Source organism: Mesoplodon mirus (assembly GCF_964341445.2).
Source record: "Mesoplodon mirus genome assembly, chromosome: 13".
NCBI lineage: Eukaryota > Metazoa > Chordata > Mammalia > Artiodactyla > Ziphiidae > Mesoplodon > Mesoplodon mirus.
In genome coordinates, this window is record NC_138989.1 from 64,621,205 (window position 1) to 64,648,513 (window position 27,309).

The window sequence follows — 27,309 nt, forward strand, 5'->3', positions numbered from 1 at the left end:
AGCTGGAGGAATCAGTCTCCCGGACTTCAGACTATACTACAAAGCTACAGTAATCAAGACAGTATGGTAATGGCACAAAAACAGAAATATAGATCAGTGGAACAGGACAGAAAGCCCAGAGATAAACCCACGCACATATGGTCACCTCATTTTTGATTAAGGAGGCAAGACTATACAGTGGAGAAAAGACAGCCTCTCCAATAAGTGGAGAAGAATGAAATTAGAACACTCCCTAACACCGTACACAAAAATAAACTCAAAATGGATTAAAGACCTAAATGTAAGGCCAGACACTATTGAACTCTTAGAGGAAAACATAGGCAGAACACTCTATGACATAAATCACAGCAAGATCCTTTTTGACTCACCTTCTAGAGAAATGGAAATAAAAACAAAAATAAATAAATGATACCTAATGAAACTTAAAAGCTTTTGCACAGCAAAGGAATCCATAAACAAGACGAAAAGACAACCCTCAGAATGGAAGAAAATATTTGCAAATGAAGCAACTGACAAAGGATTAATCTCCAAAATTTACGCACAGCTCATGCAGCTCAATATCAAAAAAACAAACAACGCAATCCAAAAATGGGCAGAAGACATAAATAGACATTCCTCCAAAGAAGATATACAGATTGCCAACAAATACTTCAAAGGATGCTCAACATCACTAATCATTAGAGAAATGCAAATCAAAACTACAATGAGGTATCACCTCACACCAGTCAGAATGGCCATCATCAAAAAATCTACAAACAATAAATGCTGGAGGGGGTGTGGAGGAAAGGGAACCCTCTTGCACTGTTGGTGGGGATGTAAGTTGATAGAGCCACTATGGAGGACAGTATGGAGGCTCCTTAAAAAACTGAAAATAGAACTACCATATGACCCAGCAATCCCACTACTGGGCATATACCCTGAGAACATCATAATCCAAAAAGAGTCATGTACCACAATATTCATTGCAGCTCTATTTACAATAGCCAGGACATGGAAGCAAGCTAAGTGTCCATAGACAGACGAATGGATACAGAAGATGTGGCACATATATACAATGGAATATTACTCAGCCATAAAAAGAAACGAAGTTGAGTTATTTGTAGTGAGGTGGATGGACCTAGAGTCTGTCATACAGAGTGAAGTAAGTCACAAAGAGAAAAACAAATACCGTATGCTAACACATATATATGGAATCTAAAAAAAAAAAATGGTTCTGAAGAACCTAGGGGCAGGACAGGAATAAAGATGCAGACGTAGAGAATGGACTTGACGATACGGGGAGGGGGACGGGTAAGCTGGGACGAAGTGAGAGAGTGGCATGGACATATATACACTACCAAATGTAAAACAGATAGCTAGTGGGAAGAAGCCACATAGCACAGGAGATCAGCTCAGTGGTTTGTGACCACCTAGAGGGGTGGGAGGGAGGGAGACACAACAGGGAGGGGATATGGGGATACATGTACAGCTGATTCACTTTGTTATAAACAGAAACTAACACACCACTGTAAGGCAATTATACACCATTAAAGATGTTAAAAAAAACTATATTAAATGGGAACGACTTCAAAGATTATATACAGGATAATAGGTTTTGAATAAGGCTAAAAATAACTACAATAAAATATACCTTTTAGGAATACATATAGATTAGATGCCGTGGAACGAGTAAAAGGAAAAGCAGAATGATAAAGATAAGATTAAGGAAGGTGATGACCTCGGGTGGGAAGGCCTGAGGCAGGATCTTAGGTCTGGATATAGGTTTTGTCAAATTCTTGCTTTGTTTTGAGTGATGAGCTGTTGGCTGCTTGTTACATTAATTAAAAAAAAAAAAAGAAAAAAAAGAAACAAACAACAAAAACAGCTAAATACCTAATTAAATAAAATCAGACCATGCATGGGCCAACAGAGGGAATGTTATCAGCCAAAGATTGTGATTAAACCAATTTTAAGCATGAGCGGTCCACAAGGGGGAAAACAAACAAATATACTGGGCATCCATTGCAGGTTAGGTACTGTCCCAGGTTCTGGGTTTACACCAGCAAATGTAATAATAATAATAATAATAAAATCCCCACCATCTTGGAGCTCACACGTTAGTGTAGGGAGATGGACATTAAACAAAATATATAGTGTCAGCATATAAGAGGTATGGAGAGAAATGAAGATCTGGGAGACAGGAAGCAGGTGATCCAGGACGGCCTCAATGAGAAAGTGACATTCAGGCAAAGTCCTCAATTAAGGGAAGGGGGCTTGTAGATCTCTGGGGGCCAAGCTTCTCAGCCAAGGGAACAACCCGGGCAAAGGCCTTGAGGCAAGAGTGCCCAGTACAGGGAGGAGGCCAGTGTGGCTGGAGGGTGGGTCAGGAGGGAGAATGGGGGCCCTGCAGGCCACTCTGAGGGCTTGGACTTTTACTCTGAGCGACATGGGGAGTCACTGGAAGGTTCTGAGAAAAGGAGGAAACCATCTGACATGTTTCAAAGGGTCCCTCTGGCTAGACTGCTGGGGACAGAGGCTGGGGCCCTAATCAGGAAGCAGTTGTGATCATCCAGGTGAGAGATGAGGCGGCTGGTGCCTGAGAGATAAGAGCAGGGCAGGTGAGAAGTGACCAAGTCCTGATACAATTATGACCCGGCCTCTGCTCTCCTGGGGGCTCCAAGGCCAGCAGCAAAGACCACAGTGCATCCAAATAACCACAACACAACATCTACCATCGACGCTACAGCAGTTTACCGTAGAGTCCTGCTGCCCTGTCTGGCCTGCAGAGGCCCTGCTCCTCAGACCCTGGCCCTGGACAGCTACCTCCTCTGGGCTGTCACCTCTTGCAGCCGGAAATCCTGGTCATCCGTGTGGCCGGATGGGTGACATTCCACCTCCACCCAGGGTCTGCCAGCCTCACAGTTTCCTCCTCATGTTTGGGCCCTCCCCTGCACCCCAACCGGGGTTTCCCTGGGCCCTCATTACAGGCCTCACTGTGACCAGACTATCAGAGCCCAGGGAAGCTTTAAATCTGTGGTTCCCATTGAAATCACCTGGAGAAGCTGAAAAATTACTGGCACCTGAGTCCCACCCCCAGCAACTGCTGTAATAGGTCTGAGGTATAGCCAAAGCTTCCAGGTGAGTCTAATGTGCAGCCAGGGTTGAGAGCCACTACTCCAAGGGGACTGGTATGGCTTCCCTGTCCCCATCCTTCACAGGTGCTTCATGCCCACAAGCCTCCTTCCTGCCCCACCCCACTCTCCAAGGCAAATCCCCGGCTGGTGCATCCTCCACTGAGGTGAGGCCTCTCTGCAGGGCCTAATCAGCCCTGAGATGAGCGGAGAGCACTCACCTAACTCACAGGCTAGGCTGGGACCCAGGCTGCCCCCCAGGCCTGGAGAGTGGAGCAGACACCCAGGACCACCGGCTGCTTCTAAGGCCAGGAAAGCCCTGCGGCTCAGATGCATTTAATCAAGGCTGTGCTGGCTCCCCTCCCCTGCTCCTCCTTTAGGACTTGGAATGCATTTTTATTAGACTTTTCCTAGGTGAAAATGGTGCCGGGCTGGGGGTGGGGAAACTGGATGGAGTGTGATTTACAATTGCCCTGAGTCCTCACACCTCCCAAGGGCAGCCACATTCGGCAGCCTGCTCAGAGCCATTGGCAGACGGGGAGCACTGCCCAGGCTGCACTCAGGGAGCTCTGCCCAGGCTGCACCCAGATCTGCCCCAGCCGAGAGCCACGTCTCTGCACAAGCACCCCACAATCTCAAAAGAGCCAAAGGCCCTTTGGAAAACAAACGGGAAATTGGATGCTGGTGTCTGTAAGGTTCTGGCAAAGACTCCACTCAGAGAAATAGACCACGTTCCCCAAACCCCAGACACAGCAGATCAGGCTGCCCCTGTTATATTTTCTCTTTGCTCCAAGCAGCTCTTTTGACTCCCATCTGCCTCTAAGTTCCAGGTCCAGCCTTCCATCCCTGCTCTGCCCCCAACAAGAGAGGCCGTCTTCCCTGGATATAGGGTTACGAGGCACCTCCTGCCCTTTTTAGAGAGGGTGCCTTTCATCAGGTCAGTTTCTGGTGGACTTAGTTCCCCTGGGGCCCTCCTGTAAATGCTATAGCAGGTTTCCCAACCTCGGCACTACTGACATTTGGGGCTTCTTTGTTGGGGAGGGAAGTCTTGTGCGTTGTGGGATGTGTAGCAGCATTCCTGGTCTCTACCCACTAAATGCCAGTAGCACCCACCCTCCCCACATCTGTGACAATAAAAATGTCTACAGACATCACCAAATACCCCCCTGGAGTGGAGAGGGGGGCAAAATCGCCCCGCTGAGAACCAGTGTGCTATAGCAATTTGACTGGGAACCACTGGAGGGCAAGGACTATGCCGGCACTTCCGATAGCTCAGTCCAGTGGCCAGTACCGAAAACCAGACGGTGTGATCTTGGTCAGGACACCTCTAACCTAACCTCTCCGGGCTTCAGTGTCATGCTCTGTACTAATAATAATTGCCAATACGTGCTCGGGGCTGGCACTGTGCTAAGCACTTTGCATGGATTTTTTTTCATTTAATTCTCACTTAGCCCTCACAATGTTTTTCTGGAAAAGGTATTTTACAGATGAGGACGTTAAGGCCCAGAGTAGTCAGGCAACTTGCTCAAGAGCACACAGCAAAAAGGAAGGCAGTTTGACTCCAGAGCCACGGTCTGCACTCCCTCCCTCAAAGAGGGCCTTGGGCCTGAGACCACCTCTAAAGTCCTCTGCAGTCCCACAACTGTGCCACTCTTTTGATGTTGTCGCTACAAAGATCACGTCCACTGGGCATCCTGTATTCTTTGGCTCCCCCCTGCCCCACCTTCCACGATACAGCTTGCTCATGTCAATCAATCTGCTTCTACTACATTCTGTGCCAAGATCCAGCTGTCAATGAGTCATGGTGTTTACCTCTAGAGAGGAGGCAGATTTTAAAAGCCTGCTAGACATTTATTTACAACCGTGGTAAGGGCTAAGAGGGGGCCTGACCCAGGCCAGAGGGTCAGGAAAGGGACAGCCTAGCTGCTCTCTGATGGGTGTGCAGGGGTTAAAGCCATGAAGGTGCGGGAGGCCAGTGCCCAGAGAGAGCAGGTGTGTATCTCCTGAGGCGGAAAAGAGCGCTGCTTGTCCTAGAAACCAAGGCAAGAGGGAGAGGGAGGAAGCAGATGAGGTGGGCGGGACCTGTGGGCCCTGGTAAGAATTTCTACCTTTTTCCGAGAAGCAGCAAGGGACCCTTAGAGGGTCTAAATATGGAGAGGTCTGGTCAGATGAGCATACTCACCAGAACAGCTACTGTGTGCTGTGTGAAGACCAGGGTGGGGATGGGGTTGGCAAGAGAAAATGCAGAAGGATCTGTTGGGCTGCTGGGCGGGTCCAGGAGAGGGTGACAGCGGGCATGGAGGGACTGGCAAACTCCAGAGACACTGAACGTGCAGGTCATAGGAACGCAGGTAGGGCTGAAGCAGGAGGCCTGGAGAACCATGGTGCTCTTTATAAGAGGGGGGGACCCAGAGTGTGGGGTCCAGGTCAGGAGCTCCGTGTGGGCGCCCTGCACTTGAGGGGTGCTATGCACGACAACAATGCACCAAACGTCTGACCGATCTACCAACTGATTCATGGATAAATGATGCCCAAACCTCTTTCCTGGGATGAGGCTCAGTGTGAGGTCACCACCAACTTAGGACTCATCCTGGACAGAAACACAGCCAAACCACAGAAAGGACGCCTGCAGGCGGCCAAGCCCTGGGGAAAGAGCCCATACAATGAAAACGTAAGTTATTATTACTATTACCTTATCAGATCTGACAAGAGCGCAGTCAAAGGTGGGTCCGCCCCGCAGCGTGTAGTATAATATAAATGGACTCTCAGGTGGCAGTTGGCTGTTGCACTGATTCTTATTCACGCAGGAGCTAAGTCACGGTGCTAATGTGAACCATGTGTGAAATACCCCTTTTACATGCACTAGCAATGAAAGGTCTTCGCAGACTTATAGCCAAATGAATGTACTTCTGAGTAATGGGAATCTGCACGTGGGCATTATTTTATTACCATGTACAAGCCAGCGTCATCAAACCTTTGATGTCACATTAAAGAAAGCACTCCAGGGCTTCCCTGGTGGCGCAGTGGTTGAGAGTCCGCCTGCCAATGCAGGGGACACAGGTTCGTGCCCTGGTCTGGGAAGATCCTACATGCCACGGAGCGGCTGGGCCCGTGAGCCATGGCCGCTGAGTCTGCGCGTCCGGGGCCTGTGCTCTGCAACGGGAGAGGCCACAACAGTGAGAGGCCCGCGTACTGTGAAAAAAAAAGGAAAGCACTCCAGCCTCCCAGGGAGGTGAGGAAACACCAGCATGGAGCCCCTCATGCAGAAAGGGACACAGAACTGCTCTCCAGGGCCTGAGGATTTTAAAACTGTACTTAACACCATTAGGTTGCTCGGAGAACCACAACATGTGAGGATAGGAATGGACCTCAGGCCCTCAGCTCACCTGTGTGATGCATGAAGGAAGGGATTTGTACAGAATCGCCCGGTTCATCAGTTGCAGATCTGGGACTGGAATCCACACCCTCTCACTGGTTCAGGCCATGGTGCTTCTTCCACTGCACTCAGGACGCCAGGAAACCTTTATAGAGATTCCCAATCTCTCAGGCCCTGGCTTGAGTCTTCATTGAAACCCCCAGAGGAAATGAGAGTAAAGACTATCTCTACCAGCCCAAGTTGGCAGACAAAGGACACTGCATCTTGGCAGATGTTTTGGTGGCTATGGGATGCTAGGGGACTGGGGGAAAGTTGCTTGGAAGACAGGGAAATGGCATAGGAATCTGGGAACAAAGTCTTATTGGCTTATCTGTTTATAAATAATGCATACTCTGCCTACTTCTAGAAAAGATTTGGGGTGGTTTGCAATTTAAAACACATACATGCAATAAAATAGCTCAGACTGACATCAGATTGCAGAACTGTTTTTAACAGCAAAAAAAGTTGGAAATGACCCAGGTGTCCCTCTATAGGGGGCTGGTTTAAAAAAACTGTCCATGCATCCAGTGTAATACTACGCAGCTATTTGTAAAAATGAGGAATTTACGGGCTTCCCTGGTGGCACAGTGGTTGAGAGTCCACCTGCCGATGCAGGGGACACGGGTTCGTGCCCCGGTCCGCGAGGATCCCACATGCCACGGAGCGGCTGGGCCCGTGAGCCATGGCCGCTGGGCCTGCGCATCCGGAGCCTGTGCTCCGCAACGGGAGAGGCCACAACAGTGAGAGGCCCGCGTACCACAAAAATAAATAAATAAATAAATAAATAAATAAATAAATAAATAAATAAATAAATAAATAAGGAATTTGCTTTGCATACTAATATGAAAAGATTTCAAGGACATATATTTAAGGAGATAAAAAAGTAAGGTGCAGAATATACAGTAGGCTATCTTTTGTATGGCAAAGTGGTTAAGAATATATATTCAAATTTCTCCATTTTAGCATAAAGAAAACACTGAAAGAATAAACCTAAAAGTTATATAAATGGTGGCCTATAGGGGGCAACGGGGGGAGAGTGAAATCTCAGTGTATACTTTTGTACGTCATTTTGATTTTTGAACTGTATAAAATGCTTCACCTGCTCAAAAATTCTAATTCAATTAAACACAGAGGAAAGGGGAAATGGGAAATAATTCTAGATGCAAGAGCCAAACATTTCTCCCTTCTGCCCCCTCCAAAAATGGATGCTAAAAGTGCCGTGCCTGGAATCCCACAGTCACATGGACCCAGAAGTGGAGGGCACGTCACTCCAACACAAGTGGAGGCCAGGCATGGAGTGCAGATGGGCAGCCTGCTGGGGCTGGCGGCAGGGGCCTGACCTTTCTGACTCATCACCGGAGTGAGCAAGAAGGGAAGGGCTGGGACCTGCCCCAGGCCAGCATCGCTCAAGGCCTACCCACCTCTGGAGGGCTATGCCCAAGTCTGCTCCCCGACTCAACCCTGACTCACGGTTACCACGGCTCCTGACATCAAGTGGTTCCAGAAGCGACCAAACTGCATTAAGTACCATGTTCACATTCTTAGGCTCTGCCTGCCAAGCCCACCCCACTCCAGGCCTTCCTCTCTGTATCCCCAGCATGGCCCTGGTTCCCCCAGCTCTGGGGGGCAGTGCCCTGTGCCCTCGCGTTGCTCAGCCACAGTACTTGTTGGAGAAGAATTCTGGAGAGGTGAGAGGGCAGCACCCTCAGCTAAGGACGGTGGCTTCGGCCGTATAAGCGAGCTCTTCCCCTCCCAGGCTCCTCTCTGATCCCCTCCCGGAGTAGGAGGTGGCAGCCAACCACCACATCCATTAAAATGTATTGCCACCACCCTGACATCCACTGAGGAGGTGGAATTAGCTCTAGCCTATTAATAAAGTATATCCATATTATAGAAAACCATATTATGAAAAACTAGAGTGATGCGTACGAGTAGTTTTTAAAAGATTATATTAAGTAAAAACACAAGCTGCAGAACATAATACAATACATAGCTTGATCCCATTTTTGTGTAATATTGATCTATTTTTCCAGATCCATGGTAACAGTATAAATACAGATAGTGATATGAATGTAACAATTCCCTGAATTCTTGTGATGATCTCTGGGGTGGGGGTGGGGGTGTCTCACAATTTCCTTCACTTTCTCAAACACGTGTACATTATTTTGTCTTCTTATACAAAGCAATTATTATTTTTGTAATCTGAACATAGATCTCTCTCATGCATTGCATACATTGCTGGTCTGGTGGGTCTAGTCGGAGATTCAGTGGAAGAACCCCCCTCCCGACCCTGCACCGTCCAGCAGATGGGAAACTGAAGCCCAGAGAGGTCAAGTGACTTTCTTGGCATCACACAGTGAGTTAACAGCAAAGCTGGGCAGAGAGCTCCTATCTCCGGACTCAGCCCTGCACTCTTTCCACTACGCCTTGTAGCCTGAAAATAAAATCAGTGTGTATTTGTGGAGGGTTCTTTATGTGGTTGGTAGGGGAAAATAGGGGGGATATTGGCAACAACAACAAAAAAAGACTTGGCACTCCAGGACTCATTACCTGGCTGCCAGGTCAGTACCACCTCCATTGACTCATGAAACATTCTATACAAGTATTCACTTAAAGATGAAACATTAACTGTGAATCAACACCTGGAGTGAGTGCTGAGTTACAAAGTGAATTAGAATAAGTGGGCAAATGGATGGCTGGTCTCAGCCCCAGTGGCCACCTGACTGTTACCTACCAGAGCTGGGAGAAGGTCTACCCTCTGACTCAGAAAAGCAACAGAAGGTCAGGGTCAGGGGAGGCTTCTTTAAGGAGTATCTCTCTAACATAAAAATAATTGCCACTGCCTCCCCAAAAGCACCTGAAATGGCAGGATGCACATTAATCAATTAACAAGTCTTATTAAATCTTGTGTTGGACTGGGCTCGAAAGGCCTGGCTGACAGGCATAAAGATGGTGGCCTCTTCCGTATGGTCACTGCTTTACAACTCAGAAAGGCTTTCACTCATCATCCCGCTGGAGCCTCTTGATGTCGTGCGGCCAGCAGTTTTTAACCTTTGTTTTGTGTCTGAGGAAGCAGTTCCATGACTTGCTCAGGGTCCCACAGGGCAGTTTCCAAGGCAGAGCTGGACACCAGATCTGCCAGGCTTGGCCCCGTGTGCTTCTCTCACACCCTGCCCTGCTGGGGGCACCAGCGTCCAGAAAAGTAGACGAGAGGCCTCTGGGAAAGTGGAATGGCCAAAAAACACAATACAAACCAGTCTAGAGTCGGGTGCTACGTCTCTCCCCACTGGACCACCAGTGGACACCTTTTGCCACTCTGAGATTTTTGTCTTTTGAGGACAGTTTGCATGTGTGGGTTTGCATATGAAATACACATGAACACATTTTTTAAATGTTTGACTAACTCTTTATACTTCTTGAAGTGTTTTTGCATACACTGCCCATTAAACTCTCTTTCTGTAGGTAAATGATGTCAGCAGGACAGGTAATCTAATTCTTTCCAGTTAACAGATAAGGAAACCAAGGCTCGGGGCAACTTGTTCCATGTATTATTACTTCTCAGTGGCAGAGGGGGAAGCCAAGAGCTCTCTCTGGATCATTTCATTTCATGCTCACAATTCATTCATTTCATTTCATCCTGGGAGAGAGGCGTGGTTGCCCCATCTTACACTTGTGGACACTGAGGCCCAGGGAGACTAGGCCACCAGCCCCAAGTGGCAGAGCCAGAACTCAGCACCCTGGGCCCACAGCTGAGGTGTGAGGTGTGTGGTGTGCAATTGCAGGGAAGGTCCACAGTGGGGCAGGCGTTGAGTAGGTCCTTCCCCAAATACCAATACTAACAATAGCTTTCTGAGCTTTCAAATGTGCCGGGAGTGGCCTGAGCTCTGTCCACACAGGACTCTTGAGGACAAGGCATGTGGCCCGGTTGTCTCTGAATCCTTGAGTGGCACAGAGTTCGGCCCCCTTGTTGACCTGAAGCACCCACCACAACCCTGTCCTTTTCTAGGACCTTTTCTTCCATTTCTGCTGTGCAAATTAAAGGACAGTGTGGGCTCTTACCTAACAAGTGCCTTTTTAAAAAAAAAAAAAATACATTTATTTATTTATTTTTGGCTGCGTTGGGTCTTCGTTGCTGCACACGGGCTTTCTCTAGTTGTGGTGAGCGGGAGCTACTCTCCGTTGCAGTGTGCGGGCTTCTCATTGCGGTGGCTTCATCTTGTTGCGGAGCATGGGCTCTAGGCGCGCGGGCTTCAGTAGTTGTGGTCTGCGGGCTCCAGAGCGCAGGCTCAGTAGTTTTAGCGCACGGGCTTAGTTGCTCCGTGGCATGTGGGATCTTCCCGGACCAGGGCTCGAACCCGTGTCCCCTGCATTGGCAGGCGGATTCTTAACCACTGAGCCACCAGGGAAGTCCCACTAACAAGTGCCTTTGATGGCCATTCATGCCAAATAACGCCATGCACGCCCCCTGGGAGGAGTGAGAGCCCCCCATCCAGCTCTCCACACCCAGGAAACTGAACTGGCTCCCAAGGCTGCCTCAAATCCCTTCACCTTTACTGGAGCAACTGTGGCCCACCTTTTCAAGATTTCCACTCAGGCCATCTTCTCTCTCTGCCCTAGGAATGATTTGCTGATGATAATAAACATTTCCACATGAAGGCTTGGGTGTCTCTGAGTCATAATTTATTGCTTTGTTTCTGTGGTTGATACTTTTTTTTTTTTGCTTTTTGCTTAAAAGACAGGGCAGGAGTGAGTGAGCCTGGACGGGATGAGTAATCCCAGCTTCTCTAAGCTCTGGTGGGAAGACGGAAACAAGAGGTGGAGCCGGAGAGGAGAGGATGGGAGTGGCTGGCAGGGCCAGGCAGGGGGAGCACGACCCCAGTTCCGGACAGGGAAGACTTGGTTCCCCAAGTCAGATAATACTGTAATCCAAACAGGGTTTATGTGCTCAGCTGCAGCCTGTGGGCGTGTGGAGGCAGGAGACAGGGAAGTATTCTAGCTGAGTGATCCATAACCAACAAAGGGATGGCCTGTCCAAATCTTCCCCAGGCTTCAAGGCCCAGGTCAAGTGCCACCTCCTCCAGGTGGCCTTCAAGGATCACTCCAGCCAAGAGCAATTCCCCTTTCCTCTGAATCTGAACCTTTCGTTTATCACTAGGGTTAGATGGCTCTGCCCCAACACTGTTTATTTGTACTGCTTCTCCAGTTCCGTCATGAGCTCCCAAAGGGCAGAGAACTTGTTTTTACCTCCTCTGTACCTTTTAAGTTTGTGACACCCAGGATAGTCTATCCCTTGGGTGATGTTAGACCACACCTATACACAGAGCCAGGAGTCTCCAAGCAAACATTTGTGGACCGAGTTTCAGAAAATGGCATTAAAGGACTTCCCTGGTGGCGCAGGGTTGAAAGTCCACCTGCCGATGCAGGGGATACGGGTTCGTGCCCCGGTCCGGGAAGACCCCACATGCCACAGAGCGGCTGGGCCCGTGAGCCATGGACGCTGAGCCTGCGCGTCTGGAGCCTGTGCTCCACATCGGAAGAGGCCACAACAGTGAGAGGCCCGTGCACCGAAAAAAAAGAAAGAAAATGGCACTAAATAATAATCACACAATTTAACCTTTGGTCTTGGGCTTTATACTGCACGAAATCCTTTCATAATCTTGGAAGGTAAGTGGCAGGTGATATGAAGCTCATTTTACAGGTAGCAAAACTGAGACTTAGAAAGTTTGAGTGATTGACCAATGACCAGTTAGTAAATAGAAACAGCTCTGGAACCTAGGTTTCTGACCTTCCTGATTATCCTAGGGGAGCTGAAAGTTTCTGTCTCCTCTGAAGCACATGACAAATTATTTGGGGGAACATGGCAATGCTATGCACCACCACTACCCCCCTCCGCAACATGCACAGTATGCGCTAACATTCACTCCCAGTATAACCAAAGTTCTGAAGAAACCTGTTTGGCTTAGTTCAATGCAACCTTCTCCAAACTTACCTCCCCTGGAACCCTTTTGCACGGGACACCCACAGTATCCTGAACTGGGGAGATGTTCTACCGCACCACTGCTACTTTCCTAAAGGGTAAATCATGTTCCCAGGAGAAGCTGTATATTATGGACAAAGAAAGGCTTACGCTAGATGAAGAAAGCTCTAATTGTGAAATTTCAGGGCCCAGCCAATCAGTAAGGACATTTATTATTATTTTACTTTTTATTATTGAACGTTTCAAATACACACAAAATAGAAGAGCATAATAAATCCCCACATACCCATCACCAATTACCAAATCAGCTTCAACAATATTCAGCAATCTGTTCTTGCTTCATCTTTTTTTACCTAAAATATTTTAGAGAAAATCCCAGACATCATCTGTAAATACTTCAGTATGTAACATTGCTACAGTATTACACACCCTAAAAAAATTAACAATAATTCCTGGGTATAACAGGGGCAAGACGGGAATAAAGACGCAGACCTACTAGAGAATGGACTTGAGGATACGGGAAGGGGGAAGGGTAAGCTGGGACAAAGTGGGAGAGTGGCATGGACACATATACACTACCAAATGTAAAATAGATAGCTAGTGGGAAGCAGCCGCATAGCACAGGGAGATCAGCTAGGTGGTTTGTGACCACCTAGAGGGGTGGGTTAGGGAGGGTGGGAGGGAGGGAGATGCAAGACGGAAGAGATATGGGAACATATGTATATGTATAACTGATTCACTTTGTTATAAAGCAGAAACTAACACACCATTGTAAAGCAACTATACTCCAATAAAGATGTTAAAAATATTAAAAAAAATAAAAATAATAATAGTAATACTTCCTGGGTATCTAACACACAGCCTGTCTCTAACCTCCTTGATTCTCTCACATAGAGTCAAAGTAGACTTGAGTCATGAGTCGAACTGGACCCACAGAGGCCATTCGGTTGGTATATCTCTTACGGCTCTAAATCTGTAACAATTCCCTCACATCTCGCCATTATTTCCCCTCCACCTCCTGTTGGGAAGACAGGGCATTTGTCCTGAGGAGCCCTCTCTGTCCGGATCTGGTGGCGGCCTCTCTGTGCTGGGCTTTCCCATGTTCCTCCAGCTCCTGCATAAGGGTGGTCGTTAGATTTACAGGCAGGAGCACTTTTATGTTCAGTTTTACGGTGGGAAAGTCTCCTGTGTGGTGCTGAGTCCTTCCCGTCACATCACATCCGGTGGTCCACTTTTAGCAAAACTAATATTGATCCATGGATTTGGATGCTGGGGGGATAGAACTTTTTGAGCAACTAGGTCTTCCCAGTATCTCCAAAGTCGTATCACATTCTAGAATTTGGTTCTAGATACATCTCTAGCCTGGGATTTCATGGAGGACTCTCTACTACCATCAGCTCCAAAATTCTATCAGCCTATCCTTTCCTAGACTATCTCTGGGTAACCTTTTACCTTTCTTTTTCTTTCTTTTTTTTTTTTTTTAAATAATGAAAAGACACTTTTAAATAACCAGACAAGTTGGGGACCCTGTCTTCCCTTCTGGCCAGGTGCTACCAGCAACTCCATGGGCTTAGCTGGTGTCCCAAGGTCTCCACAGCCCATGGATTCCTCCACCCATCTCTTAGGAGATGAGTCAGAATCTCAAGGAGAACAAGAACACATAGTTGAACATGATAAATATGCATCCAAAATTTTTAAAAACCAAATTACACAAATCAAGCTTATTCTGAGAGGTTCGTTTTGCCAGGGGTCTCTAGTGCTCCAATCAGCATAATTAAATAGCAGGATCTCTCTAGAATTGATTGTGGTTTTCACATTTTTTATCATCCAAGGACCATTTCAGCGAGATGATTTTAAGCTAATAAGCACCCCCAAATTAGAAACTAATTAAGGAGATGGAAAATACAAATGTATTTGTTTTTAGTCGGGCACTATTTTTATCAGAGGAATCATGAAAAATTAAAATTGTCAAGTACCAATATGAAGGTTGTCAGTCAAGGGCAATGTGTCTTTCTGCCTCTCCCTGCTGCAAAATTTTAAGGTGATATATCAGAAGCTGTTCCCTGTGGGCCCCCAGGAAGCAATAAAGAGACTAATTTTGAAGAGCAGAATTACACACTGCTAGACTTGACGAGGAAAAGGGGGTTGCCGTAATACTCTCAACTCTTTGGTGATTAAGATTCATAGCACCTCTTGCTTTTTGAATGCATGTGTGCCTGGCAACAGCATTAAATCACTGCAGTGCACTTTCTCATGCTCATTTAACAGATGAGAACATTAAGGCCTGGGGAAGTTGAGAGATGTGTACAGGGTCACAAAGCAAACTTAGAAAGAAGCTAGACTATATCTCTACCTAACTATGCTTGATGTTATGACACTCCCTCCTCATCGTCCCCTACATGTGCCATAGATTACCTTTTAAAATAGATGCTAAGTCACAATGACACTGCTTTGGAGGACTCTTTAGGATTTGTGACAGCCTTGAGAGCTCAGGGCCCAGGAGACGAACAGGAAGCAGAAGCCAGCTGCCCCCGGGGGGAGGAACAACACAGGGACCCACAGACGGCTGCGGTGAGCATCCAAGGACCACTGACGCAACCTCACACAATCAGATGTTGACCCAACCTTGAAAATGTCATTTCACTCCCCAGGGCTGGAGAATTCCCATTCGTCTATAGACTTTGCACTGATTCCAGCATGGCTGACACCCGGTTACTCTTTGCATCACCGACCTGTACCTCCTTATCCTGCTCCCTCCACCCCAGCCCTAAGGACAGGGGAGCTGCCTGCAGACACTCTATTCAAACCTCCTTTCCCATCGCAGCATCCTCACCAAATCCAAGCCAGGCAGGTGAAGAGGACCCTGCCTTAGCTCCAGGCCTCTCTCCCTTCAGGCCCAGAAAAGATGGATTGGGAACTTTCTTGATAACTAGGGCAGATTCCAAACTCAGGGGGATGAGTTAGAGACCCCACACAATAGGCTGAAGAAAACTAAGGATGTCAGGGAAACCTGCCACTGACACACAGGAGACAAAGGATTATTAGTTGAGAGGTGCTCGCCCGGCAGGGAGGAACACCCAGGGGTGCTCTGAGTGGGGCCCACGGGTGGGAGGACAGTGTGTGATGATGGCCCAACCTGCCACGTGATGCCAAGTGGAAGGGCACGTTTAGAATCAACCCAGCTCCCAGCCAAGAAACCACGCCAGGTAGGGAATTAAGAGTCTTAATAACATTTTATAATTTTATGCAGGTCTTTCACATACACTATCTCATTTGAGTCTCAGAAAAACCCCAAAGGCAGAAATTATTTAACCCATTCCTCAGGTGGGGCTGGGCTTAGGGGAACTTGATTTTGTGGAGTGCCAACCTTATGCCAGTGACACGTGTCAGGACACATATGTAGCATTTACTATTTTCTGCTGCTGTTGGGAGCCCGTGACTAGGGCAGATGTCATTCACACAGTAATAAAAAATACCCTCTCCCAAACCCAGAAAGGGCAGCCATATCTATGACAGCAGGCTCCCTGGCCCTCACAGGGAGTAATCTGTACTTTTATGGCTGGTAAAGAAAGGAGGCAGGTAAGGTAGGGATGGGCCTTTGTTTCAAAGGCTGAGGCTGGGAGACAGGAGAGAAAGGGGATGAAGGACAAGCAGCTTTTCGAGTAGGGTGTCTGGGTCGGGTCCCAAGACACTTGGGATGGCTTAGGTAATGGGTCCTCGGGTGGCCGGCACCCCCTCGGCCCACTGAAACACAGTGCCACGGTGGTGTCCATCCTCTAGAGATGAAAGCCCGGGGGCCCCCGCCTTCTCTATGGCAGAGCTGACACAGGGGCACAAGCTGCCTGCAGGACCTGTCTCCTCCAGGTGACCACATGGCTCTGGATAAGGAGGGCCAGAGGCAGCCACCCTGGGCCAAGGTCCAGGCTCACCCCCTGCCCATCTGTCCTGCCCCACAAAGCCCCACAGTCCTCATGCGACAGAAGGGTAGAAACAGAACTACAGAAATTCCTGCTGGGACACTTTTGCCACACTTAGCCCATAGGGAACTCAACCCGGTTTTCATTTAATTTAGGAAAATAAAAGGCATTATTTCTTGACGTGGAATGTCACAGTGTAAGGATTGTTTTATTTAGTCCTCACAGTTACCCAGCAAAACAGACACTCTTAGTGTCACTTTCAATGCCGCTTCTGAAGCTCAGAGAGCTTTGGGAACTGCCTGGGGTCAGCCTGGGACCAGTAAGTGGGGGCATCTGAGGCCAGCTGGGAAGACCTGCAGCCAGGGCTGGTTCTAGAGAACATACGTTACCATCCAGAACAAGTGATTCAAGACATCTCGGATTCTTCAAGCCAGTTTCCCCAGGAATTCATTTCACATGTGCCATGAGAAGAGGGCAGAAGAGTAAGTCCTGTTGTCTGGCTCAGGATACACCTGGCCTCTGGGCGTCCCTGGGCTAAGATGCTCTAAATTCTAGACCTAAGCTGTCCAATAGAGTAGCCACTAGCCACAGGTGCTGTTGAGCACTTGCAATGTGGCTGGTCCAAACGGAGATAAACTGTAAGTATCAAATGCACTCTGGACCTCAAAGACTTTGTACGAAAAGAAGAATATAAACTATCTCATTAATAATCTTTATATTCACTCCACGTTGCCATGATAATACTTTGGACATGTTGAGTTAAATGAAACATTATTACAATTAATTTCACTTGCTTCAAATTGAAAATCCCATGAGACTGGCTCACCATCAGTCTCTCTGGGCAGCCCTGCTCCAGGTCCCAAGTCTTGCCTCGGTTTCTGTACCCAACTCATCCTGCCCCACTCCCTAGAGCAGCACTGGAAACCCAGGAGGCAAGATTCTCCAAGCATTCTGAGAATGTCCTCTTCTCAACACGTCTGTAAATTCCTGGACCCACCCCTCCCTCCCTCTATCCTACGCAGTGCCCAGAAAGCATCCCCAGGCCCAGCAACTGCCAAAGCACTCACAGGCAATCACCATTTCTGAGTGTTCGGATCCACCTTAAACTACATTTTCCATGGCCAGAGGAATGCCGAGAACCAGGTTTTCAAAGCTCAGGCCTCAAGCCCTGTTCACAGTCAGAAGCCCTGGGAATTGGGATGCGTTTCTCCCAGCCTTCTTTGCTCCCTCCCCTCCCAGACCATAAGCTCCTCCAAGAGCCGAACAATGGAAGAAAACTAAATGATTGATCACTTACTATGGTGCCAGCTGCTGTGCTAAATGTTTTTCATGTTTCATTTTATTTAATTCTCCCAACCAGCCTGTGAGTGAGAAAGTCTTGTCCCCATTTTGAAGACAGGAGCCTGAGGCTCCCAGAATCCCAGATCTGTCTCCACTCCCATGTTTTTTTCCTCTGCCCCATGTTCCCTCCCCTGGGAGCAGACATACCTCATGCATCTTTGTATGTCTGGCACGTAGCACAGTGCCCAGTACAAAATAGCTACTCGGTAAATATTGGGAAACTAGGTTAAGAAACTTCTAGATTCAACCCTTTGTTCTTTCTTGACTTAGTCAGAAAGTATTTGCCCCTTACCTTCCTGAGACTGCTAAGTCCTCACCCACCCACCTGCAGGGCTGGGCCTCTTCTACCTCCTCCTGCCCACCCCCATCACCTCTCATCACGAGGGCCCACGGGGTCAGCCCTGCCCAGGTCCCCAGTCAAGCCTAAAATGCACAGACTGCCTGCTCCTCTGAGAGGTGGGGGTCTGAGAATAGACCAGAGCTGGTACACTAGGGTCTAGGGTGCCCGGGGACACAGCTAGCCCCAGGAAACTGTGAAGATACCAGCTCCCTAGCAAAGCCCCTCCAGGCCTAGCCAGACCCCTAACTATCCTCACCAGGGTCCCCAAAGCTCGATTCCCCTGCCATTTGTTCATATAGACAAGAGCCAAGTCCTGGGCCCACCTGGTACCTGTGGCTGATCCATTTCCTAGGGCTGGGCTCAGCTTTCTGGATTCCTTCTTCATCTTACTCTTTCTGCCTGACTTAGAACAAGGCCACCCAGATGTCCTAATGCTCTGCCCCTCCCCACCCATTGGCTTGGCTTTGTGGACCCTGACACTGGCCTGCACTGGAATGGAATTTGCCACACCCTCTTGGGCCTCCTGCCCTAGGCCATTGGCCCTCTCCCCCCGCCCTGGTCAGTTTCCCAAGGCCCCAAGCTATTTTTGCTCCCACCCCAGCCTGCCGTTTTCCCCATGGCGGAAATTGCCAGAATGGTACCCAGTATGACACACACAGTGACGACCAGATGGCCAATGGAAGAGGCCCTCCACTAGATCAGAGCTCATCTTCGGGGTCTCCAGTCCCACTGGACCCTGGTCCTTCCAGCCTCAGGGTCCTGCCCTCTAGGCTCTGGGGACCTTCTCAATGCTTTCTGCCTTGGCTGACCTCCTCAGATTACCTGCTAGACCCAGGGGGTCTGCCAGCCCCTGCCTGTGCTCTCCAGACCCCCACCCATAACCTCCCCAAGTCAGCCTTGGTCATCTGTTACTTGCCCTGGCATCCTTGGAGGGACAAAGGCAGCTACAAAGTCCCTATTTCCTTTTTTGCAAGAAATACCAACCCATCACCTCACCGGTCATTCAAGAAATCTGACCCAACCCAGAAGGCTTCTCAGCCACCAAGGCCTCCAGGTCTGTCCCTTAGGTATCACTGATCCATGAAAGAGCTCCTGCACCCCTCTCTGCCTTTGTTTCCCCACTGGCATCCATGCCCTGCTTCCCAAGGGAGCTGATGGGAAATAATGACTTCTTGATTTGTTACTCTAAGGTCTTAAAACAAGAGGGGCTACATCCATATGGCATCAGGCCTTCCTATAAGGTATAGTAAGTGAACCTACCTGATGCTAAATCTGCTGGTGCCTAGCTCCAGCAAGAGCTTGGGGCAGAAGCTAATAATTATAAAGCATCCATCTATTATCTTACCAGGCCTTACTCTGCTTTGTTTGCATGGTTATTCTCCCAAGAGTTGACATTTTATGTCTACTGCAGGCTGATATATTCTCCTACCTGCCATATCATTCAGAAAGGATTGATGAACCTCAGGTTCATTACCTGTCATTACACCGTGTACATGTCACTTGGGGCCGAAGTACCAATTCTTCGTGAGTCTCCCCGGTGGTACAGTCTCCCGACTTGGAGGCTCCAGGTCCAACGAGCTGCAGATTGTGCTCACTCCTCAGGCCTTGGTGGGCTTCATGCCATCCCTTACTGCTCTCCTGGCTGGCCTACTTCTCAGGGGTAGTGAGGCCTTCTGAGTTCCCAGCTGCTTCAGAGGAGACCTGTAGGAAGAACAAAGGTCCCTGTGACCTACCAGGGCCAGAGACACATGTCCAAGTTTTAGCTGTTCTAGAACTTTCCAGCCATCTTTTTTCTCTCTCTCTCTTTATTATTAGATCTTGTAACTCCAGGTGACTATACAGACTCTACCTCGGCTGGGGACTTCACTGCCAATGTCCCACCTACCAACCCTACCCCCAGGCCTCAGCATGCGTGTGCAAAACACACACACCCCTTCATTCTTATCTTCTTACCTTGACATATTTCATTTCATCTGCCTGAAAGACCCACCTTCAGTCACTCATCCTACCCACCATTCAGAGTTTAGCTCATACCCACCAACAGAACCTCATTGCCCCAGGAAAGAGGAAGGACCTGGGTGTCCTCCCTCCACCAACGAGACCCACAAAGAACAAGGCCATGTCTACCAGGGACATGCCTCAACTCCTGTAGCTCAGGCCCTGGGACAAGGCTTCTGGTGTGCTGTGGTTTGGGGGCTCCAGGAAGGCCACCCACCTGTGGCCTCCTTTCACAGCCCTTCGCTCAGAGTGAGAGACAAGGGTACAGAGGCAAACCTCGCTGGGTGAGGGACACAGACACTGCTCTACTGAGTGACCACATTTCATAGCCAAGACCACAGCTCACACTCTGGGCTGGCAGGGGGCAGGTAGGAAGGGGCTCCAACAAGAAGAAGCCGCGCCTCAGCATGCAGATCTCCTGGGTTCTGGAGACTGGGGCCACACTGGCCGTAGCCCTGCATCTCTGACCAGGCATGGCCTCCAGCTCCCGGGACCACTGCCCAAACAGCTGTGACCCTGAGCTCCACCCCAACCTCGGGGTCCTCTGGGCCTCAGTGGACCCACTGCTGAGAAGGGGCTGTGGCAGGTGGAGAGTGTCCACCAGGGCATCCAGCACTGCAGGAAAGGGGAAGCACCATGGACAGGGATGAGGGTAGCAAAGGGAGGCAGGGACCTGGAGTCCCATGGATTTTGTAAGCCTAACAATGACAATGTCTTACACACACACCTTGATTTATACCCTCCAAGCTGCTTTGGCATTCACTGGACCCATGTGGTTTCACAGTAGTGACATAAAAGGGTATTTTTTTTTAAGGTTATTTTAGAGATGAGGAAACAAAAGCACAGAAAGGTTGAGAATCTCACTAAAGATCCCACAGTAAGGTAGTGAAAGAGTCAGGACTGCAATCTCTGACTCCCAGTTATCATTCTTTTCAGCAAGCCCCTTGGTCCTGGGTTAATTTCCTACCACGTCAGGGGAATGGCGGGTCGGTAGGAGTGGGGAGGACAAGAGGCATGCTTGGCCTGCTGTGGGGGGATGGGGAGAAGAGAGAACAGGAGGAGGATAGAGCCTGTGGTTTCTCCCCTGATAGGAGGGTCTAGGCGAAGAAGGCACAGAGAAGAGTGATCAACAGGGAAGGCAGGAATGTGGAGGCCCCTAGCTGACAGGAGCAGCTCAGGCAAAGAGGGTGCTGCCGTGATAAACAGCCACAGCTTGGGAGTGGGGAGGGGGGGCAGGGTGCCGACCTTGAGCCTCCAGGGCAACCTGGCTTTACAGCTCTGGCCTCCGAGGCATTGCTGGGCAAGGCAGCCCTGGGGATTAGAAGCCCCTTTGAAAGAACAAAGCAGTTATTGGTATCACCTTCCAAAAGCATATACACACATCAATGCTCTTTTGTATATGGGATATATTCCTGAATAATGAAAATGAAAAAACGCCACCACGAAGTTCCAGCCCTACGAAGAAAGATCTCAGCAGCTCCTGGACAATCTCTGCTTGATTCCAACGCGCTCTGCTTCTGCTCTCCAGGAAGAAGTCACAACCTAGGAAATTCCTACCTGGCAGGAAGGCAGGCCGAGATCCTTCTAGAATAGGCAGCACAGGCCAAAGGCCAGGAAACCCAGGATAGGTGGCCAATCCATGGAGTTCAGCAGAAAAAGGACGCAAACACCAAAGGCAGCCAGGGGCTCGGTGCAGGCCCACATGCCCACCGGACCACACCTCAAAACATCAGGCTATGGGAAGAATGGAAAGTCATCCCCTGGTGTTATTATCGCTCTGTGTCCCAGGCACCCCGGGGAAGCGGAGGGGGTCCTTGTTCTACCTAGTAAGACGTGAGCCCTACTACACGTGCACCAGATGCCGTGGGGAAGGGAGGAGAAGCTGCACCCTTCAGAAGCCGGTTACCAAGCCTGTCCCATGGGCTGCAGGATCACCTGGCGGCTGCAGCTCCGGAAGCAAACAGCTAGAGCACATCAGTTTTTGCTGGGGGTGGGAGGGTGGGGACCGGAGTCCTTCTGAGCCCTCCTGCACGGTGGGGTTGAAACATATTCACAGCAGATGGTGATGTCGCCCTCACTCGGGATTCTCATTCCTAATTATCTGTGCTGTCAGCAAAACAATTAACCCTCAGAGAAAAACTGCGCCATCCACTCTCAACCATATGAAAAGACAATTTTTCCCAAGGACAAGGGACACTTAGGGCAGCAGCAGAGGGAAAGTAGGGCAGCCTTGTGTTCGATTCGGGATCTCACTCTCCCTGGGCGATTTCGCCATCCTCTGACCTCCGTGGTCCACTGCATGCATCTCATGGCAGCCCCTCCCGCCTCTGAGCCTGCATTTCCTTTCCCATAAAGAGAGGGGGTGAGTCCAATCCCTAGGGTTCCCTTCAGTCCCACAGTGCTAGCCTGCTACAAGCATGGCTCTTTTCCTTTGAATTTTAAGTTCCTTGGGAGTAGAGATTGAGTTTCCATTTGTTCCTCCATTCATTTGCTCACTTGCTTATCTGCTTATTTATTCATTCATTCATTCACTCATTCATTCAGTCAGTTACATAGGAGATATGAAGAAACTATCTATTCAGCCTTCTTGACCACTGCATGGAGCTTTCTTCCCCTGGGATGTGGAGGGAGGAGGGAAGGATGGAGCAGGGTGAGGGGGAGGTGCAAGGGGCTTCATCCTTGGCACTGGCTTGGCATCAGCTATAGGAGGGGAATCCCATTGCATTTGTGTTCTCTCTGAAGATTCCGCTGCAGGAAGGCAGAGTCCTCTCCAGAGAGCTGAATGTGGTAAGCAAGCCACCTTGGTCCCCAGGGCAGGCCTCCAGAGGGGTGGAGAGGTGCTATGTAAGGAGATCCAAAAGCCCCCATCAGCTGCTGTGGAGCTGGAGGAGCACTTCGCAGGTGTTCATTAAAGACCTGAGGCGTGAGTGAATGAACCAGAATGCCCCTCCTTAAAGGAACTGTTTAAAAGAAAGGAGGGCTTCCATGGTGGTGCAGTGGTTGAGGGTCCACCTGCCGATGCAGGGGACACGGGTTCGTGCCCCGGTCTGGGAGGATCCCACGTGCTGCGGAGCGGCTGGGCCCGTGCGCCGTGGACACTGAGCCTGCGCGTCCGGAGCCTGCGCTCCGCAACGGGAGAGGCCACAACAGTGAGAGGGCCGCGTACCGCAAAAAAAAAAAAAAAGAAAGGAGAGTTTTTATAGGGCTAAGGCATGATGTTTGTTATCCAGGGGGCTACTATCTAAGGCTGGGCTGGTTGGTCCATTTTGTCTGTTGTCAGGCACTGTCATGGGAAAAGAAAGCAGGGTGAGCAAGAAATTGTAGAATGATCACTGTCAGCGCTGAAAGAGCCTTCAGGGATGACATCATCCTGGACACGTTTTGCAGGTGCCATCTGGAGAGGTTGAGGGCCTGGCTGCTCACAGACAGGGCGGGCAGAGCAATACTCTGCCGCAGCTGGCTCCACATCCAGGCCGCACTCTGGTCCCAGTCCACACAGCCTCCCAGGACCACGCCTCAGTACACTGGGGAACTCACAGGGCAGAAAGGAAGGCCCAGATGGGGGCACCGTCTGGCCCACAGCCCTCCGCAACCCCATAGGGCAGCAGGCCTCCTGCTCAGGCGGTGGCAGTGCTCCGCGCACCTGATGAAGGAACGCAGGGAAGAGGATAGGGCCGGGGCTGGGGGCTGTGGAGGGCAGGGGGCTGAGACCCTTCCTCCACCACCAGTTTGCCCACTTCAAGCCTTGTGACATCTTTCTTCCGTCTCCCTGTCGCCCATCCGGCTACCAGCACTTGCCTTCACCCAGTGACCAAGAGCACAGGCTCGGATGCCAGCTCCTCGGCATAAAAGGAGTGTGTTTATATTCAAAGCGGGCCGTCGCCCACTCAGAATCTGCCCACTCAAAGGCAGCACATGTGACTGCACCCCCTGCCCAGAGCCCAAGCGGGACAGACGCCAACCTCTGGCTGGAGACATTTCTAAATATGAGCGTGGCACAAAGAGTCAGGTTCCCAGGCCTCCTCTGCTCTGGAAGACCCAGCCAGGATTGTCAAGGCTGCCGGGAGGGAGAGGGCTGGGGGCAGGCAGGATCAGGAGGCAGCCAGCTGAGACAGCCATCAGCCCCAGAAACATCACCTGAACCTCTCCCTGGCCTTCCAGCCTCGTTAGGGGAAGAGAAAGGATTACCCTGCACCCAGAGAGTCTAATCAATTGCCTGAAACCCTTGGCAGCAGGGACAGGAAAGCCACTGCTTGCTCAAATGCACATGGATTAAAAATACACAAATGGAATATTTTTTCTTCCCCTCTCCTCAACCTCCTGAAGCCTGGGATGCTTGTTAAAAATAGCCTCGCTGTGGCATGGATCCTACAAAACCCAATGGCTGGCATGAAAATTAAGAAGCCATCGGAGGCGGCACTAAGTGGTTACCCCTGGGGAGTGGGCTGGGGAGGGCCGGGAGGGGGTGCTTTCAAGTGTTTGCAGACACACTTCTACACTGCTTGGATTTTTAACAAGCAGATATTATTTTTATTAGGCTTTTTTTTTTTCCAAGCCTCTGTTCTCTTTTTTTTTACTCTTTAGTTCCTCTTCATTTTTTTTTTTTTAATATATTTTTTGGCTGCGTTGGGTCTTCATTGCTGCACGCAGGCTTTCTCTAGTTGTGGCGAGAGGGGGCTACTCTTCATTGTGGCGCGTGGACTTCTCATTGCAGTGGCTTCTCTTGTTGCAGAGCACGGGCTCTAGGCGCACGGGCTTCAGTAGTTGTGGCACGTGGGCTCAGTAGTTGTGGCTCACAGGCTCTAGAGTGCAGGCTCGGCAGTTGTGGCACACGGGCTTAGTTGCTCCGTGGCACGTGGGATCTTCCCGGACCAGGGCTCGAACCTGTGTCCCCTGCATTGGCAGGCGGATTCTTAACCACTGCGCCATCAGGGAAGACCCAGTTTGTTTTTTTAAATGGAGATTCATCCATTGCATCCTCCACCTTAAGCTTAAGGCTCAACTTGCACTGACCTAGCAATGTGACAGCCCAGTGCTGGCTGCCCTGGTGGTGCACAGACCCCTGGGCACCCAGGACACCAGGTGCAAATATAGCCCACAGTCATGAAAGGAGCACTGAATCCAGGGTCAGAGTCTCGGATCTATGGCTGTGTGGCCTCAGACAAGCCACTTAAACTCTCTGGGCTTCAGTTTCCTTAACTGTAAAATGAGGCAGTTGGATTAAATGCACAACAGTTACCTTCTAGTTGTAAGCATTTCACAATTTTAAGGATTGAGGAAAATATCTGAAACTTGCCCTGTGTTTGTCCCTACCACGAATGGGCAAGGGGAATGTGTCCCTGGGCAGAGATGGGGTTTTAAACTCAGGAGACAAAAGGAATCCAAATTGGAAAAGAAGTAAAACTGTCACTGTTTGCAGATGACATGATACTATACATAGAAAATCCTAAAGATGCTACCAGAAAACTACTAGAGCTCATCAATGAATTTGGTGAAGTTGCAGGATAGAGAATTAATACACAGAAATCTCTTGCATTCCTATACACTAACAATGAAAGATCAGAAGGAGAAATTAAGGAAACAATCCCATTTACCATCACATCAAAAAGAATGAAATACCTAGGAATAAACCTACCTAAGGAGGCAAAAAACCTGTACTCAGAAAACTATAAGATACTGATAAAATGAATCAAAGGTGAAACAAAGAAATGGAGAGACATACCATGTTCTTGGATTGGAAGAATCAATATTGTCAAAATGACTATACTACCCAAAGCAATCCAAAGATTCAATGCAATCCCTATCAAATTACCAATGGCATTTTTCACAGAATTAGAACAAAAATTTTACAATTTGTATGGAAACACAAAAGACCCTGAATAGCCAAAGCAATCTTTAGAAAGAAAAATGGAGGTGGAAGAAGCAGGCTTGCTGACTTCAGACTATACTACAAAGCTACAGTAATCAAAACAGTACGGTACTGGTGCAAAAGCAGAAATATAGATCAATGGAACAGGATAGAAAGTCCAGAGTTAAACTCAGGCACCTATGGTGACCTAATCTATGACAAAGGAGGCAAGTATATACAATGGAGAAAAGACAGTCTCTTAAATCAGTGGTGGTGGGAAAATTGGACAGCTACATGTAAAAGAATGAACACTACCTAACACCATACACAAAAATAAACTCAAAATGGCTGAAAGACCTCAATGTAAGGCCTGATACTATAAAACTCTTAGAGGAAAACAGGCAGAACACTCTCTGACATAAATCGAAGTGAGATCTTTTTTGATCCACCTCCTAGAGTAATGAAAATAAAAACAAAAATAAACAAATGGGACCTAACTAAACTTAAAAGCTTTTGCACAGCAAAGGAAACCATAAACAAAATGAAAAGACAACCCACAGAATGGGAGAAGATATTTGCAAATGAAGCAACCGATAGGCATTAATCTCCAAAATATACAAACAGCTCATGCAGCTCAATATCAAGAAAACAAACCACCCAATCAAAAAATGGGCAGAAGATCTAAATAGATATTTCTTTAAAGAAGACATACAGATAGCCAAAAAGCACATAAGAAGATGCTCAACATCACAAATTATTAGAGAAATGCAAATCAAAACTGCAATGAAGGGGGCTTCCTTGGTGGCACAGTGGTTAAGAATCCGCCTGCCAACGCAGGGGACATGGGTTTGAGCCCTGGTCCGGGAAGATCCCACGTGCCGCGGAGCAACTAAGCCCACGCACCACAACTACTGAGCCTGCGCTCTAGAGCCCACAAGCCACAACTACTGAGCCCATGTGCCACAGCTACTGAAGCCCATGTGTCTAGAGTCCCCGCTCCATAACAAAAGCCACCACAATGAGAAGCCCACGCACTGCAACAAAGAGTAGTCCCTGCTAGCTGCAACTAGAGAAATCCCATGTGCAGCAACGAAGACTCAATGCAGCCAAAAATAAATAAGCAAAATTAATTAATTAAAAAAAAACTGCAATGAGGTATCACCTCACACCACTTAGAATGGCCATCATCAAAAAACCTACAAACAATAAATGCTGGAGAGGATGTGGAGAAAAGGGAACCCTCCTGCACTGTTGGTGGGAATGTAAATTGGTACAGCCACTATGGAGAACAGTATGGGGGGTTCTTAAAAAACTAAAACTAGAGCTACCATATGATCCAGCAATCCCACTCCTGGGCATATAT

At 48.9% G+C, this 27,309-nt stretch overlaps 1 protein-coding gene across 6 annotated transcripts in view; it reads right to left on the bottom strand.

Moving 5' to 3' along the window:
* The window catches only part of ZBTB7C (zinc finger and BTB domain containing 7C), a gene marked incomplete at its 5' end in the record, with an annotated part of 374,377 nt that overhangs the window by 272,041 nt on the left and 75,027 nt on the right, over positions 1-27,309 (bottom strand). For 5 of the 6 annotated variants that reach the window (XR_014295747.1, XR_014295748.1, XR_014295749.1 and 2 more), the window contains one exon: positions 19,575-19,801. The exons of the other annotated variant lie outside the window; for it this stretch is intronic. The remainder of the gene's footprint in view (positions 1-19,574; positions 19,802-27,309) is intronic. 6 annotated transcript variants of the gene reach the window in all.